This window comes from Talpa occidentalis, unplaced genomic scaffold (assembly GCF_014898055.3).
Source record: "Talpa occidentalis isolate TD23 unplaced genomic scaffold, MPIMG_talOcc4v2.1 talOcc4.16, whole genome shotgun sequence".
Taxonomy (NCBI): domain Eukaryota; kingdom Metazoa; phylum Chordata; class Mammalia; order Eulipotyphla; family Talpidae; genus Talpa; species Talpa occidentalis.
This window is the reverse complement of record NW_023601653.1, coordinates 34075163-34094525: the sequence shown is the minus strand read 5'-3', so window position 1 is coordinate 34094525 and position 19363 is coordinate 34075163. Positions and strand designations below refer to the sequence as shown.

General features: G+C 36.8%; 1 pseudogene; it reads left to right on the top strand.

Moving 5' to 3' along the window:
- The first annotated feature begins 682 nt into the window (after positions 1 to 682).
- Positions 683 to 755, top strand: LOC119248540 (small nucleolar RNA U3; annotated as a pseudogene).
- The last annotated feature ends 18608 nt before the right edge of the window (positions 756 to 19363 follow it).

The window sequence follows — 19363 nt, the reverse complement described above, 5'->3', positions numbered from 1 at the left end:
CCTGGTGGAAATGTGATAATAGAAAGCAAAAAAATATATAAAACAATTACAAGTATGATTCATGGCACAAGGAAACAAGTGGGATAAGGAGCAGGGGTCAGCAAATTTTATCTGTAAAGAGCCATATAGTAAATATTCCAGGCTTTGTAGGCCATATAAACTGTGCTACAACTACTCAACTCTTTGATGGTAGCACAAAAACAGCTATAGATATGCAATACATAGATATATGGATGTGACGGTGTTCCAACAAAATTTCACTTACAAAAACAAGGATTGAGCCAGATTTAGCCTGTGGATCAAATTTGCCTACTCTCAAAAAAGAGGAAAATTGAGGAGGGTCACTTAGAGATAAGGGTAAATGAAAGAAAACTTTCCTTAAAATTTCTCCCTTCTGAGAAGGAGCCACCTGTAATTCCTTCAACCTACCAGCCTTTGAGCTAGCAATGACAACAAATATTTATTCTTCTGTTGTTAAGATCTGAAAGATTTGAACAATCATCCACATAATCTACTAAATTCATAATTCCAAATGCTGGGGAAACATCAAGTCCTACATTCCCAGCATGAGAGTTTGCAAAAAGATAATCACTCAGCTTATGACATTATTCAGTAGTTTTAAAAAGTATCATGGATCTGAAGCAGCACATAAAAATTTCTCTTTAAAAGACCTACTGAAAGAAAGACTATACTTTCAGAGATCATTTCTATAGTTCGTTACTAGAGAAGTTTCTCTGATCGTGTAGAGCACCAGTCCAGAAATAAAAACACAGATTCACGGTCAACTAATCTTTGACAAAGGAGCAAAGACTATGCAACAGAGCAAAAAACGTTTGTTCAATAAATGGTGCTGGGAAAACTGGGTCGCTAAATGTAAAAGAATGAAGCTTGACTACTACCTCACACCATGCACAAAAACCAACTCAAAATGGATTAAAGAACTAGACATAAGACCTGAAACCATAAAATATAAAGAAGGAAATATAGGCAAAACACTACATGACATACACCCCAGCAACATCTTGAAAGACTCATCACCCAAAGCAGTGATAGCAAAGGCAAAATAAACAGCTGGGACTACATCAAATTAAAGAGATTCTGCACAGCAAAAGAGACAATAACCAAAACAAAGAGAAACCCCACCGACTGGGAGAAAATTTTTGCATTCAACACTAATGATAAAGGACTGATCACAAAAATCTACAAAGAGCTGATGAGACTCAGCAAAACAAAGTAAATAATCCAGTCAAAAAATGGGCAGAAGAGCTAAAAAGAAACTTCTCCAAAGAGGAAATGCAAATGGCCAAAGGTATATGAAAAAATGTTCAACATCACTTGTAATCAGGGAAATGCCAATCAAAACTGCAATGAGATACCATCTTACCCCAGTGAGAATGGCACATATGAAAAAACACTATCAACAAATGTTGGCAAGGATGTGGAGAAAAAGGAACTCTCCTGCACTGCTGGTGGGAGTGCAAACTGGTCCAACCACTACAGAGAGCTGTGTGGAGATTTCTTGAGCTACTAAACATAGAGCTTCCATATGATCCAGCAATTCCACTTGTAGGTATTTACCCAAAGGACACAGAATCATTAATTCAAAAAGGTACCTGCACCCCTATGTTTGTAGCAACACTATTTACAATAGCTAAGCTATGGAAACAACCCAAATGCCCAAAAATAGATGACTGGATCAAGAATATGTGATACATATACACAATGGAATATAACTCAGCAATCAAAAAAGATAAACTCATGCAGTTTGCAGCAACATGGATGGAGCTGGAAGGGATCATGCTCAGCGAAATAAGCCAGAAAGAAAAAGAAAAATACCGGATGGTCTCACTCACAGCAGGAATTTAGAAAACCTAAATAAGGGACCAGGAAAAAGACTAATTATAATAAAGTAAAAATCAAAATCAACAAGCAACTATAAACCAGAGACACACTATGGGTGAGGGGAGGAGAGGAGGGATTAGGGCCAAAATAAAGGGGGTGGGAATTGTATGGGGAATATAACCAAGATGAAAATGCATACATTGTGCAAAAATGAACAATGATGTAAAAAATATATAAAATAAAAAATATATATATAGTAAAAGGAAAAAAAAGACCTACTGAAAGAAATGGAGAAAGTATTACAAAATCTCTCATCCATATTCTAAGCAAGAATTGAATATATACTATGTATATGAAAGAAGAATAATCTAAAGTATGTAAATATTGCTTTATTCAAAATCATTTATTGTAGAGACATCAATGTTTACAAGTAATTGCTAGAGAAAATTGAACCAATGAATTTGTTGTAAAAAAATAAAATATATGGAGAACAAATTCAAAAGATAGACTTTCCTTATAATAGGAACACTTCATAGAAATAGATTACATAAAGATGAAAATCATTAGAAATCATAGAATAAGTTTTTCTTTTGCTGAGGTTTGTTTTTTCAATCAAATGGAGTAATGAGTTTCAATTCAAATTTATATATAAAGAAACAATGCTAGACATTTACTGATTAAACTGCTGAATTTGAAATCTCTAAGAAAAGAAAACTCTATAGATGCAGTCCAAAATAGGAGACAGGAGGGAAGGAGAAAAGAGAAAATACACAGATAAAGATGTTTAGAGACACATATCTTCTACAACCATAAATGCTTTGGATGTGTTTTAAGACAAAGATTATGATCAAGGGATTTGGCATTATTCAAATGATCATTCACATTAAGGACAAAAAGAACTTATAAATATTCAGGAACTATATTACTTGTGTGAAATACTTGCTTGGGTAGTTATTAAGAGACTCAAATTAAAGTATCTTTTTTAAAAGATTTATTTGTTATTTATTCATGCATACAAGAACTGGAGTGCAGGCCAGAGGTGCAGGGGCAAAAGGATTCACCAGAGACAGAGTGGGGAGCAGAACAGGCAGGTCTAGTGAAATACACTGCTGAGGGGAGCAGCGGGCAAGACAGGAGAGGTCTGCTGCACCATGTGGGTCAGCTCCCTGACCAGGATTGAATCCATGCCACAGTGGCAGGCAAGGGCTGATAGCGCCAAACTGCTGCACACCAGGGAGGCCCAAATTAAAGTATCTTAAGGGTCAGAAAAAAGCTTAACAACAAAAATGAGTGAACAGTGATAAATTTTTTAAATGGCCAAAACATTGTCTTCCTTTCCATAAATTCTTCAGTAATGTGTCCTTGCTGCTCCTCAGCGAAGCATTGCGTGATTGCTTTGGCCATTAGAACTCTGCAGGTATCATACACACTAGTCACAGCCCTTAGCTGACTTGCGGCTTCTGCTCCCTTCTGCTTGGACATTGAGCTGCACATGTAGGAAAACCTGGCGTTTGGCTGGAGAGAGGGACCACCTGGAGAAGCATGAAGCCCCTCAGACATCTAGCCTGGCTGAGACTTCAGATGACTTCAGCCTCAGCTTCTATTGACCATAAACACATGGGAGACGCCAAGACCAAACACAAGTAAAACTCAAAAATCTATGAGAGATAATAACAATCTGGTGTTTTTTAAGACACTAAACTTTGCAGTGCTTTCTTATACAACAATAGATCCTAAAACAGCAATTAATGTAATGAAAAATAAAGCATTACCCAATGGTAGTTAATGTCATAAAACAGTTCAAATGTAAAAAAAAAAAAAACTCTTAAAATATATGATACAGTATACTAAAAAATTTAGTGATATTCTGTATCTAAAAATCCCAGATTCTTTGATAAAAACTCAAAAGTGAGCAGAAATTGGAAGATGGCATCTTTCATGAAAGATTAAAGTAGTTCATTCTTGGGCCTCCCTGTTGACACAAGGGGTTAATATACAACCTATGAAGCTATCCACAGGTACTGCAGCATGAGTTCTATCCCCCGCCAGGGAGCTACCCACATGGTGCAGCAGACCTCTCCTAATTCACCTGCTGCTCCCCTCAGCAGTGTATTTCAGTGGATTGGCCTCTTCTGCTCCTCATTCTGTCTATGGTGAATCCTCTAACCCCCCCCCCATCTCTGGCCTACACTCTAGCTCTTGTATGCATAAATAAATAAATCTTTTTTTAAAAATATTTCATTCTTGGCATTGATAGAGAAATTAATATTCAAGTTATTTTCAAAATGGAAAATAGTTTTATTATGTCCCTGATTAATAACGATAAATACTAATTATAAAAGACTTAGGCATATCAAAGAGTTAAAAAGAAAAAAAGACTCATTAGCAATCTTATTTTACAAAGAAACTGGCAACAGCCAGCTAGAGGATCATCTTAATTTGTATAGGCCTAGCAGTGACATTGTCAACACAATGTTACCTGGTGTGTTTTAAAAAGGTTTCACAAACACCTCATTTCCATTTAAATAAATGCTCAACTTGACAGGTATCTCTCCAAAGCAGAGTCATCCTCACCTCTCAAAAGTGAATGGTCTCTTCCAATGGAATCAAATAGAAAATCCAGAAATAGACCCACAGATTTATGGTCAACTAATATTTGACAAAGGAGCAAAGAATATGCACTGGAGCAAAGAAAGTTTGTTCAATAAATGGTGCTGGAAAAACTGGGTCGCTACATGCAAAAGAATGAAGCTGGACTACTACCTCACACCATACACAAAAACCAACTCAAAATGGATTAAAGAAGTAGACATAAGACCTGAAAGCATAAAATATATAGAAGAAAATATAGGTGAAACACTACGGGATTTGCACCTCAAAGACATCTTTACAGACATATCACCCAAAGCAGTGATAGTGAAGGCAAAGATAAACAGCTGGGACTACATCAAATTAAAGAGCTTCTGCACAGCAAAAGAGACAATAACCAAAACAAAGAGAAACCCCACCGACTGGGAGAAAATTTTTGCATTGAACACTAATGATAAAGAACTGATCACAAAAATCTACAAAGAGCTGATGAGACTCAACAAAACAAAGAAAATAATCCAGTCAAAAAATGGGCAGAAGAGCTAAAAAGAAACTTCTCCAAAGAGGAAATGCAAATGGCCAACAGGCATATGAAAAAATGTTCAACATCACTTGTAATCAGGGAAATGCAAATCAAAACTACAATGAGGTACCATCTCACACCAGTGAGAATGGCACATATTAAAAAAACTAGCAACAACAAATGTTGGCAAGGTTGTGGAGAAAAAGGAACTCTCCTGGTCCAGTGCAAACTGGTCCAACCACTATGGAGAGCTGTGTGGAGATTTCTTGACCTACTAAACATAGAGCTTCCATATGATCCAGCAATTCCACCCCTAGGTATTTACCCAAAGGACACAGAAACAGTAATTCCAAAGGGCACCTGCACCCCTATGTTTATAGCAGCACTATTTACAATAGGTAAGCTATGGAAACAACCCAAATGCCCAAAAATAGATGACGAGATCAAGAATATGTGGTACCTATACACAATGGAATATTACTCAGCATTCAAAAAATATAAACACATGCAGTTTGCAGCAACATGGATGGAGCTGGAAGGGATCATGCTCAGCGAAATAAGTCAGACGGAAAAAGAAAAATACTGGATGGTCTCACTCATAGCAGGAATTTAGAAAACCTAAATAAGAGACCAGAAAAAAAAGACTAATCAATACAAAGTAAAAATCAAAATCAACAAGCAACTATAAACCAGAGACACACTACTGGGGTGGGGGGAATGGAGGGGTGGGGAAAGGAAGGACTAGAGTCAAAATAAGGGGGGGGATGCAACTGTATGGGGAATATAACCAAAATGAAAATAAATACATTGTGCAAAGATGAAAAAAGATGTAAGAATTATATAAAATAAAATATTTAAATTTAAAAAAAGTGAATGGTCTCTTCACAATCCACTAATTGATTGAGATCCTTATATAATCAGAGAAAGATGGCATAGGATGATACTATGTTTGAGAATCTGGCAAACTCTGAAGCTATGATAAATTTTATTTGATATGTTTACATGTACACAAGTCAAGAGCACTTCCTAGTAAGAATGCTTTATTTCCTACTAAATATATCATATTATGCCAAAGCTGCTCTTGTTTGACAGTGATATAAGAAGGTATTTATACTCATTTACATGCTAAGTTGGCACATCCTTAAATGTATGAAATAGTCACTAAAATCACTGTTTTCCAAGTGATTGTCACACAACACCAATCCAAATAGGTGCTCTAAAGAATAGAAGTCAGTGTTCAATAAGTTTAGAAAACTTGATGGTAAACAATACTGAAAAGATTATTCTCAGCCATAGCTCCTTGTTCTCCTGCATGAGATTTCTTCTGGGGGATGTACCCAGCATAGAATTGCCACGGGAATGGGTTTGTGCACAAGCAGTGCCTAAATAATCTTAAATCATCTCCAAATGGTTGCACCACTATATTCCATCCAGCAATCAAAGGTTCTTGATTCCCACAGCCTTGCCAGTACTTGATACTCTCCAGTTTTTTATTACTGTCATTCCATGTGTAAAGTTCTCATTTTCAAATATTCAAGCCAAGCTTCTTTTCATATGCTTTTCAGTAAATATAGTTTTCCCCTTATGTGAATTGTTTCTTTATAGTCTGCTCATTCTTTTATTGGATTACCTGGCTTTTATTGTGGGTTTGTAACATTTCCTTATATTTTAATCTTTTATTGATTGTTCCCAAATATCTTCTCCCCTTCTTTCTATGGTCCTACACATAACAGAAATCTTTGATTTTGCCATCATCCGTTCAATGAATTTATTTTTTATATTCGAAAGAGTAGTTTTATTATAGAGGGAGAGGAGAGTGAAGGACACTTGCTGAAACACAAACAGACAGAAAAAGCTGCCTATGGATTTATTTCTTAGTCTGTGCTTTTGTTGCCCTTGTTTAAGAATTCATTTTCCATTGTCTTGTTATATTCTCCAACATAATTTTATATGAGCTTTATAGTTTTATCTTTTACATTTAAAATTCTATCCTAATAGATTATTTTTGTTTTATTTTGTGATGTGAGTTTTTTGGGCCTATTTATCAAATATTTTGTCAGTTTTCACAATAAGCTACCATTTCCTCAATGATGTACTAAAAATTCACCAATTTCTCACGTATACATGGATTTGTTTTAGATTCTATTCTATGTCCTTTTGACATTGAGTGCCAGGATCACACTGAATTACTAGTGAGGTGACGATATCTGATATTTTCCCACATTGCTCTTCTTTTTAAAAATTGTTTTAGCTATGTGTGTGTTTGTATGTGCCCAATTCAGTTTAGGTAGGTTATTTTGACTGTACGAAATCTGTTTCAATTTGGGAAGAATTTACATCTGTATGATCTTAAATCTTACCTCCAGAAGTATGGCATTTGTTTATTATCAGGTTTACTTTTATAGCCTTTAATAATGGCTTAAAATACTCTCTATAATGAGTTCTGTTTCCATAAGTCAATTCCTAGATTATTTTATGGATTTCCTTTTGCCTATCGTAAATATTGCATTATTACATCTTATATTTCGATTGCATTTTCTAGCTGGCTGTTGCTGTAAAAAAAGATTCTATTGATTTTCCTTATTGACTTGTGCTCTAGCAACCATGCTGAACTCTCCTTTTAGCTTTTATAGCTTGCCTTTTGATTCTCTTGGGTGTACATGTAAATAATTAAATCATCTACACATACTGACACTTTGTCTCTTCCTTATAGTTTTCTCCTTTATTTCTTTTACTTCTCATATTTCATCAGCCAGAACATCCAGTCCTCTGGTGAAAGAAAGGGTCATAGCAGACATCCCTGTTTGTTACTGACCTGAAAGGGAAGACTTCTAAGGTTTCTCCATTTACTGTGACGTTTGAACATTTTTACCGGATCTGCCACTTAGGCAATACAATGTCTAATGATGTGTTTATTAATAAGGAAATTGAAAACCTCATTTTGAGAGAAAGAATTTCTTGCCAATAACACTAAGTTCCAAACTAAACTAAAAGTTTGAACACATTTTCCCAACTTAAAATACTTTTAATTGTGCTCTTACCTCCCAGGTTTTCTCATTTCCCTTTGCCAAATTTTGACCAGGGGAATAGAATGTAGCAGTATTATTAGCCATCTGGAAAAGAATTTAAATGATTTATGGTTTGAACTATGGATGCACAAGCTCTACACCACTGTATATATGATGTGTAACTAACGGAACTGGTTTTCACTATCATCTATTAGGTTTTTACATTTATATTTGCAGGGAAGATCAGTGTTTGAATCTGTCTCTACCCAAAGACTAGTTAGCAAGGTACTTAATCTTACTAAATTCACATACTATCTGTGTAATGTGGATTATGTACATATTGGCTCATAGGTTGTAGTAACAGGAAAAATAACACTTCATAATTTTTTTGGTAACCGTATGTCTTAGTGATTACAATGCATATTACAATGCCTGACATGAAACCATGGTTACTATTTCACAAACATTTTATTTGAATCTCACAAAAACACTATGAGGCAGGTAGAAGTCATATGAATATGAATTTATTACTTAATTCACAGATGAGGACAATGAAATTAAGATCATACACAGAGCTAAAAGCTTTTATAGCTATTAGCTATAAGTGGTTATAAAATGGTACATTCTTATCAGGTATTAAAATGTAATACTTCATATGAATTCACTGCCCAAGCACCACTAAGCCACCTACCTCCCTATCTTCCAGTTTCCCTGCAGGACCCATGGACCTCTCCATAATCCAGCAATAAAAACTAGTAACTGACTAGCAGATGGGCTTAAAAACAGACTGGTTGGCGGATGGTCTCACTCATAGCAGGAATCTAGAAAACTTAAATAAGGGACCAGGAAAAAGAATAACTATAAGAAAGTAAAAATCAAAATCAACAAACACTATGAACCAGAAACACTCTATGGAGGGTGGGGGGCGGGGAAGGGAGGGATTGGGGTCAAAATAAGGGGGTCACAATTGTATGAGGAATATAAAAATAAAATTTATAATAAAAAAAGTTAAAAAAAAGAAGTGCAAATGACTTGTAAACTTAATAAGATGTTCAACCTTGTTTATATAGTAAAAGAAATGTCAATTAAAAATTTTTGAAGGATTAAAAAAAAACAAACAGACTGATTGGTGACCATGAGTTCCATATTATTGAGTGTTTTGAATATCATCTTTGTTTATTGTAAATGTTAAACCTAATATTCAAGCCCAATTCTTTATACACCAAGTTTTAATTTATACATTGAAGGAAATAAGGAGGAAAACAATGAACCATAAATTCTATGTGTAAGTTTCTCACAAGTAAAAAATTTAAGAAAATCTAGAAGGAAGAGAATGTCAATAGTGTCTTCCTATTGATAGAATTCAATAAACCTACCAATATTTTAAAGCTCAATTTGATAAAGGCTGAGCATTAATAGAAATACATACATGCTACATTTATTATAAGATCCTTTTTATATTTCACATGCAAATCATTACTTTTATTTTTAATCTAATCACATTAAATCCTTAAAAATTATAGAACGGGGACTCCCCAGTGCACAAGGGGTTAAGACACAATCTATGAAGCAATCCACAGCCACTGTAGCATGAGTTTGATCCCCGATCCCCCACCGAGGATCTGCCCACATGGCACAGCAGACCTCTCCTGGCTTGCCCGCTGCTCCCCTCAGCAGTGTATTTCAGTCAATCGCCTGTTCCGTTCCCCACTCTGTCTATAGTGAATCCTCTCATTCCCCCCACACCTCTGGCCTGTACCCCAGTTCTTGTATGCATAAATAAATCTTTTAAAAAAATTACAGGATGAAAAAATCACAGTTCTACTCCCCAATACAACTACTATGACTGTGTTTTTTAAAATCGATTGTTTTATAGTAAAATATGAAGTTATTGTTTTTATAATTGCTGTTATATCAAAGCCTTGGAAACATCCTACAAAGGCAGTCAGACTCATAGTAAAACCACCTGCTTAATCGCACAGCTTAATTTTGAAAAGTATTGCTTTTTTGACATGAAATTTAAGAGAAATTCTAGAAGATCAAAGAAAAAGATATAAAGCATATTACTGTGTTTGCATTTCCAATATTAAATCACTTTAAAATATAAATTACCTGTTAGGGAAAGTAGCTAGAGTTAATGTAGAGACTCTCAATTACTATGAGACAATAGAGAGCATTGGCCAACCTTTTCTGGATTTCATGTGAATTTTACTCACTAAGAATATAGAAGTAGAATTTAAAACTAAGTTGTACCATTAAATAAAAAATCCTATCACATCATTGTAAAGAATCTAAAAGAATTAAATAAACAAATGGTCACAGGTGGCCTTCAGTTTACCATGATTTTGAGTTTTAAAAGTCTATGAGCTTGGAGCTTATAAATTTGGAATTCAGAATATCTTTTCCTATTCTAATAATTTTCTACTTTATTTTTTGTTTCCTTGCATATATAGTATCTCCCACTTAAAACCACAAGTCTTTGAAATCAAAGCCCATATCCTTTATAATTCCTCATAGAGTCTAGCATACTCAACTATAGATGTCAGGTGTCAACTACAAATTAAATGAATAGATGAATTATTAATAAACAACCAGAAAAAGAAACTGATTAATGTTAATGAGATTGCTGGGCCAGCCCAACTTAATTCCCTGATTACATTCAATAAATATTTATTGATCCTCTACACTGAATCTGGCACTTTAACCTTAAAACGCATAAAACCTACAGTATGATACCAAATAATCTAATCAACACTTATGGGAGCGGGGGACAGAAGAGAGAGATGGAGGGGAGTTTTGACGCATTTCAAGTCCTTCATCTTTGGAGTGAAAAAACATATCCTTGTTAATTACATTTGATATTCAATATTTGCATAAAGCAAAGCATATTTCCATATCCCCAAAATTACTCTTCAGGAAACACATAAACACTGAAAACCATGGGGAAAAGATATAAAATTTGCTGCTCATTACTTTAATGCCCACATCTTGACATCTTTATTTAGCCATGACTTCACTCTCCTCAATAAGTAAATAAGAAATAGTTCCAACCAATCATATTTTTTAAGAGAAAAACGTTTTTAGGGAAATTAATGCCCTCTTTTACCTACCTCTAAAACCAGTGTAAATTAGTAAGTATTTACCAACCAACCCAACCAGGAATGTAACTAAAAACCACAACATCACGTGTTCAGACATCTGAAATTCTGCTGACAACTCTTCCAATAGAACAGGTTACATGTCATCATTAACAAGTCATCAGCCAATCGCTAAGAGTCATTTTCTATATCATTTCCTCTCTGAAGATACAAGGTCACATTGCACCATTGTGTTAAACAGCTCTGGGAAATCTGAAAAATGTTTAAGATGGAGTGTGTGACATGGCATATAATTTCCCACTTGCCGTTTCATACTATCAAACTAGCACATGTGGTATTCTCATCATTAGCATCAGAAGTTCCATAAATGTAACATAAGTAATATAAGGGCCCATGGTTGCAATTTGCTTACAGTCATATCAAAAAGAAATTTCATGGTAGCTGCCTAGTTCCAGGAGTCATTTTTTCTCATTAGAAAACCAAAGCCAGCAAACAACTGCTTAATATGAGCAGAGCTGACTATCACTTCTTGACAGAAACGCAGAATTGGACTGGCACTTGGCTAACTGTTAATGGATATTTTGGGTGGAAATTAGCCTAGTCCTAGCTTATCCAAGTGCATCTTTTGAGTTTATTCCAGCTACAGCTTAATTATTAGGGTTACATTTAAAGAGAAACTCTCTGCTCCCTTTAAAACTTGAGGGATGTCTAAACACATGGCTTATTGGCTCATGTGAAATGATATGACTTTTTAGAACCTAATTTGATGTTCTATGGATTTGAGATATTTTTCTTGGGTCTGTGGTTCTATAATCTGTTTCCTGTGAAGCTTACCATGGTGAATTTTCTTCCAAGAGAGGCTCAGTTTCAGAGACTAACAAAGCCCAAGTATTAAATTGAAGTCCAAAGTAAGCAGTCATCATAAAAGAATATTGATTAATAGATCCTCGGTCATTTCAAAGTTATTGGAGACACAATTTGTTAACCACTTTTGTAATAGCCACCAGTCCATTACTTGTATTACTGAAAAATATTGTTAATGCAATTGTTTGTAAACTTTTTTTAAAGATTTATTTATTTATACATACAAGAACTGGGGTACAGGCCAGAGGTGTGGGGGTGAGAGGATTCACCAGAGACAGAGTGGGGAGCAGAACAGGCAGATCTACTGAAATACCTGCTGAGGGGAGCAGTGGGCAAGATAGGAAAGGTTAGCTGCACCATGTGGGTTAGCTCCCTGGCCAGGGATCGAACTCGTGCTGCAGTGGCTGCAGAAATCTTCATAGTGCTGATGCTTAACCCCTTGTGCCTCCAGGGAGGCCCCTGTTCATAAACTTTTTAAGGACCATTAGAATGATTTTCAGGTCAAACAAAATAAAATGCGAAATAAATACTTAGTATTGTCATAATGCTATGAAGGACTTCAAATTAACTTTCAGGGTTCTGCTGTGAATGGTTTTCCTCTTCTCAGCTCATTCTCTGTCTTCTCTGCTCTTCCTCAACTTCCTGATCCACTAACTTTTAATTAGAGTATTGCAGTTCTGCATCTTCAGACTTCTTTATGCACATTGATCACTTCCACTTTTGTAGCTTTAAAGACCATCAAAATGCTGATGTTGCACAAATTTATATCGCTACTCCTTAACTCCAAACTCAAACACATATAAACAAGTTCTTACTCAGTATCTCCATTGGGTATCTCATACATGTCTCAAGTCATATATTCTAAATTGAGTATTTGGTGTTCTAATGCCTTTGCCTCACACCTTGTTGTCTTCAGTCTTCTCCACTTCTAGTGGTTCAGGCCAAAATTCTTGGGGTCATTTTTTATAATCCTCTTTCCCTCATCTCCTACATCCAATCCATCAGAAAATGTTGTTGACTCCTCCTTCAAATATAGTCGATGGAATTACTACACAGTAATGAAAAGAGCACACTTGCATGTATGCACACACACAGAGGGATGAGTTTCAAAAATATTACTTTGAGCAAAAGAAGAAAAGAAGGTATATTCAAAAGTGTATGTGTATGATTCCCTTTGTGTGAACCTTAAGAACTGACCAATCTAGTCTGTGATGATAGAGATCAGAATACTCATTGTCACGGGGGAGGTGCTTAGGGTATTGACTCAGTGGTATGATCTCACTTATATGTGAGATCTAAAAAAAAATACAACTCATAAAAAAGGGATTTGTGGTTACCAGAGGTGATAGGGTGAGAAAAGGGGTAATAAAAGGAAGGCGGTAAAAAGGTTATCCTGTAACTGAAAGGTTACAGGATAAATAAGTACAAGAGGTGTAATATTCAACATGATGACTATAATTAACAGTGCTGTTTGATATATATTTAAGTTTTTTAATGTTTATTTCTTAAAAGACTTATTTATTTATACAAGAACCAGGGTACAGGCCAGATGCACGGGAGGGTGAGAAGATTCACCAGTGACAGAGCGGGGAACAGAACAGGCAGACTGAAATACACTGCTGAGGGGAGCAGAGGGCAAGACAGGAGAGGTCTGCTGCGCCATGTGGGTTTCTCTCAGGCTGGCCGGGATCGAACCGGCGCTGCAGAGACTGCGGACAGCTTCACAGTGCGGCGCTCAACCACCTGCACCACCAGGGAGGCCCAGTATGATATATATTTAAGTTATTAGGAGAATAAATCCTAAGAGTTTGCATCATAAGGGGAAAAAATCTTTTTTGGCCTTCTCTTTTTATTGTATCTATATGAGATGCTGAATGCTATTGAAAGCTATGGTAATTTTGCAATATTATTTATAATCCTTTTTACTTAAAAAGATTGCCCTTAAATTAAATATAGAAGAAATAAAATCTACCTAGAATAAAAAGAACAAAAAGTATTGAAAGTCAGGATTCTGGATTTCTAGATTAGTTAGACTCTTAGTTCCTCAAACACAATACACAAACTATATTGATTTTGTGTTTTCCTGCTTAAATTTCCCTTCCATGAGTACCCTCACCTCCATATTTTGCCTTTATTATTCCTAGATCAATCTCATCAATCACAGCTCAATATATTTTAGTCACTAAGTTGCTGCAAGGAAAGTGAGAAGGTTTTATAGTGCTTAAAAATAATGCTACAGGGCCTCCCCTGGTGGCGTAGGTGGCTGAGAGCAGCGCTGTGAAGCTGTCCGCAGCCTCTGCAATACCTGTTCAATCCGGGCTGGCGAGGGTCCCACATGGTGCGACAGACCTCTCCTGTCTTGCCCGCTGCTCCCCTCAGCTGTGTATTTCGTCATTCTGCCTGTTCTGTTCCCCACTCTGTCTCTGGTGAATCCTCTCACTCTCCCACACATCTGGCCTGTACCCTGGTTCTTGTATAAATAAATAAAATAAATCTTAAAAAAAAAAAATTCAAAAAAAAAAACTGCTAGAATGATGGAGCTAGCTCACTGCTATTTGTAATTTTGTATCTCTATCAATATTTGTATGTGACTTGACCAAAAATGCAGATAAAAGTAATGGTGGTGATATAAATAGTAACAAAGTAGAGGAACTTAACATTCATTCAACACTCACAATCATGCTAAGGACTAAACAGTCATTTAATGTTAAATTCCACGTAATCATGAAAATAAGCATGAGATAGGTACTGTTATTTTCCTGCTTAATGTTGAAGAGACTGAGGCTTACTATTGCATGCTGTCTAAGTCACAGACAAAATGGACAACACAGGGTTCAAATCCAGAGCCCATGCTCTTACCAGTTACATCAAACTTTCACAAGCTTTAGTCAGTCAGGTACAATTTTCATGTTTGAATCTGTGTAGAAAATCTTTATTTTGGTACTATTATTTACTTATATTTTCTTTTTTTAACACTTTTTTAAACGATTCATGACTTTTTTTATGATTTTTTTTATTTATTTATACAAGCACTGGGTACAGTCAGAAGGTTGGGAGGGTGAGAGAATTCACCAGAGCTAGAGCGGGGAACAGAACAGGCAAACCGATGAAATACACTGCTGAGGGGAGCAGCGGGCACAGCAGGAGAGGTCTTCACGCCATGTGGGACCCTCACAGGCATCCAGGAATCCAACTGGTGCTGCAGAGGCTGTGGGCAGCTTCACAGCCCAGCGCTCAACAGCTGTGCCACCAGGGGAGGCCCCTATTTACTTATATTTTCTTTAAAATCAACTCAAACACTTTTTTTAGTTTAACTTTATTTTTTTTAACATTGTTAGAGCAAATATCTCCCCAATTTTCTGCTATTTATTTTTTTATTTATAAGACAATTCCAACATGGGAGTAACGATGAGTCAACAGTAGAACTCGAACATGAGCACTAGGAGTCTACAACATAGTGTAGTCAAGATGCGATAGCCATGCAAGATGGTGCTACCTAGACACTTAAGCTGAGGGAAGCCAGCTACTGTGTCCTGAAGGATGTAATCTGCAAAGTGTCCTCTAGTGTCCAGAAACTCTCCTTGCATGTTAAACAGAGGAAGCTTTTGCAGTTCATTAAATCAAGGATCAGCTCTCTTACGTGCAGCTTGATATATGATAGTCCATCAGATGACTATAATATTCAACTTTCCACATGGCTTTGCATTTTGTCTTAATACCAGTAGACAAAGCAAATGGTATAATTGAAAGCATCCTGAGTTAGTGGCCAAAAGGAAGCAAGAAAGCAACTAAGAATAGAGTCTTGGGTAGACAGTCTGTGAGAGTTAAACCAGGTACTACTGCTGACCTCTTTCAACCATGGATAAATTAATTAACCTTTCTGTGTCTCAACTGACACATCTGTAAAGTAGGGATAATAACTTTATCACCTCATAGGGTAATCCGCTTAATAAGCTTGTATGGTAATAAATATTAACCAAACCTAGGGCTACCCTAACTCAGAACTTTTTTTTTAAAAGATTTATTTATTTATTTATGCAAGCACTGAGTACAGTCAGAAGCACGGGAGGGTGAAAGAATTCACCAGAGCCAAAGCGGGAGCAGAACAGGCAGACTGACTGCTGAGGGGAAGGAGCAGTAGGCGGCAGGAGAGGTATGCGTGCCATATGGGACCCTCGCCTGGAGGTGGGGGATCGAACCCCGCTGCAGAAGCTTCGGGCAGCTTCACAACCCAGTGCTCCCTGGTCTGCGCAACCAGGGAGGCCCAGAACTTTTTTTTTTAGAGTAAATATTCCTCATTTGAAAAGTCTTTTGCAAAGTGTGTGTTCTATTTTCTGTAGCCATTGCCATCCTACTGATACAGTATCTACTGTAAATGAAGTCATAGTCTTACCATGGGCTGGACTTTAGCCTTCTTCTGTTCTACTAAATAGATCATCCAGCTTACTAGTTATGCAAAAGATAAAACCAGGCCCAAAGAGATTAAATATCTTATCCCAGGTACACAGCTCGCAGAGTTGAAATTGTCTAAAACTGTTTGACTTTTAACGCAGTGCCCTTTTATAACATCATTCACTTTGCCCCTCTTCCCTACCCTTAATAGTAGATCATACACCAAATGAGAGGAGCAAAGAAACCAGTTCTTCTTCAAAAGGTGTTCCAGATGTGACAATCTCTTTTTGAAGGCAAGTAATGGTTTAACATGAGATTATAATTAAAAGATATTGGAAGAATCATTGTGGCAGCAAAAGATATTCAGTTTAATACATGTTTGAAACATCATTGATCCGACCTTGAGATACAGAAGAATATACACAAATAGAGGAACCACTTCAGTGTACTTACTTCCTCACCAACCAACAATACCACCTCTCTACCTGTCCTCAGACTAGCCCTGTGATTAGGTCTAATACCCTGTTACTAGTTCGTTAGTCAGGATCTGGTTGTCATTTTGCCTTCCCTCCAATTTACATGCTGCAAGCTCTTCTGAGTCTGGAAGAATGAGCAATAAGAAAAATGATCTTTAAGTTTGTGGAGGTCATTGGTGACTTCTACATTGCCAGATACCATAGTTAGTTTTCAGTCCTCAAGAATTTTTACACATATTTGACATAGTTGACTACCTCCTTCTTCTTAGAATAGTGTCTTTCACTGGGCTTTCAGGATAATTCAATCCGCTGGCCTTTCCTCTATCTTTCTCCCTTCTCCTCCTGATCTCTCAACATCAGAATGCCTCAAGACTCACTTCTCAGACCATATATCCTTTTTTATACTCCTTTTATATGTTTTTTAAAAGATTTATTTATTTATGCATACAAGAACTGGGGTGCAGTCCAGAGGTGTGGGAGTGGGAGGATTCACCAGAGACGGAGTGGGGAACAGAACAGGCAGATTGACTGAAATACACTGCTGAGGGGGGCAGCAGGCGAGTCAGGAGAGGTCTGCTGCACTGTATGTTTATCTCCCTGGCCAGGGATCAAACTCATGCTGCAGTGGCTGCAGATAGCTTCATAGGTTGCATCTCAACCCCTTGTGCCAACAGGGAGGCCCTATATTCCTTTTTTACATGAACTTACCAAAGATTATCCATACTAATTGATTTTCAATTTCAATTAGTAATTGTCTTTCAAATTGAACTCCAATCCTGACCTTTTCCCTCAATTCAAGACTTTATACTCAACCACCCCCTCAATATCAACACTTATAGAAATGTTGAAAACAGTGGAAAGTAGCATCCCCCTCGTGGAACAAGGGGTTAAGACGCAACCTATGCTCCTAGGTATTTACCCAAAGGACACAGAAACATCCATTCCAAAGAGCACCTGTACCCCTATGTTTATAGCAGCACTGTTTACAATAGTTAAGCTTTGGAAACAACCCAAATGCCCAAAAATAGATGACTGGATCAAGAAGATGTGGTACATATACACCATGGAATATTACTCAGCATTCAAAAAAGATAAACACATGCAATTTGCAGCAACGTGGATGGAGCTGGAAGGGATCATGCTCAGCAAAATAAGCCAGAAAGAAAAAGAAAAATACCAGATGGTCTCACTCATAGCAGGAATCTAGAAAACTTAAATAAGGGACCAGGAAAAAGAATAACTATAAGAAAGAAAATATCAAAATCAACAAACAACTATGAACAAGAGACACTCTATAGGGGGTAGGGGGTGGGGAGGGGAGGGATTAGGGTCAAAATAAGGGGATTGCAATTGTATGGGGAATATAAAAATAAAATTTATTAAAAAAAAAAAAAAACGCAACCTATGAAGCAATCCACAGCCACTGCAGCACGAGTTTGATCCCCGGCCAGGGAGCAACCCACATGGTGCAGCAGACCTCTCCTGTCTCACCCGCTGCTCCCCCCCAGCAGTGTATTTCAGTCAATCTGCCTGTTCTGTTCCCCACTCTGTCTCTGGCGGATCCTCCCAACCCCCACACATCTGGTCTGTACCCCAGTTCTTGTATGCATAAATAAATAAATCTTTAAAAAAAAAAAAAAGAAAAAAGAAAAAAGTGGAAAGTAGAAGCCCTTTTCAAATGTAATAAAAATAAAACTGAACTCCTTGTTTCCTATCCCAGAATTATTCTTCTGGATAAACAGTACCACTACTTATTCTATGACTCAGGCCCAAAACATGAAGTCTCCTTATTTTTCACATCCAATGCCCAAACCATTAGCAGATTCTGTCAGATTTACCTCCAGAATGCATTCCAGATCCAATCACTTTTCACCATCTCCACAGCTACTACTCTGATTCAACGTCCACAAACCATAATCTTGCCAGCTATAACTGCCTTATAACCAGTATTCTGCTTCTACTCTTGTTCATTAGAGGCAAAAATATGCTAGATCATGGCATTTCCATGCTCCACTGCTTCTTTTGCCACATTCAAATTAATATTCAAATTATTTCTCTCCATTTAAAAGACCTTCATTATATGATTAGTGAATTTCTCTCCGAATCCATCTTGCTCATTCCACTCTATACTGGCTTCTTGCTGTGCTTGCTCCCAGGTTAGGGCTTTTCTCTAAACTTCCATATCATGCAGTCTTCCCTATCTCAATAAATACTACCCCCACCCTTCCAGGTGCTCAAACAAAAAACCTATGTCTTATCCTTGAAGTTTACACATCTTCATTCCACTCAATCAAAAGACAAAATAACCATCACTTATTAGCTGGATGAAGACAAGACTTTTTATCTATTTCCACACTTGCCCACTCCATCCTGGAACTCAGCAGCAGAAATATTTGTAAAACATAAGCTATGAAACACACTGGCTTAAACACCTCAATGATTCTTCGCCATACTTAGAACAGAATCCAAATTATTTTTACTGTGCAAAGAATTTATTACCCTGGACGATCTGCCCAGAACTCTGACTTCATGCTCTTTCCTGTCTTCTCTCCAATCATCTCCTTAATGCAT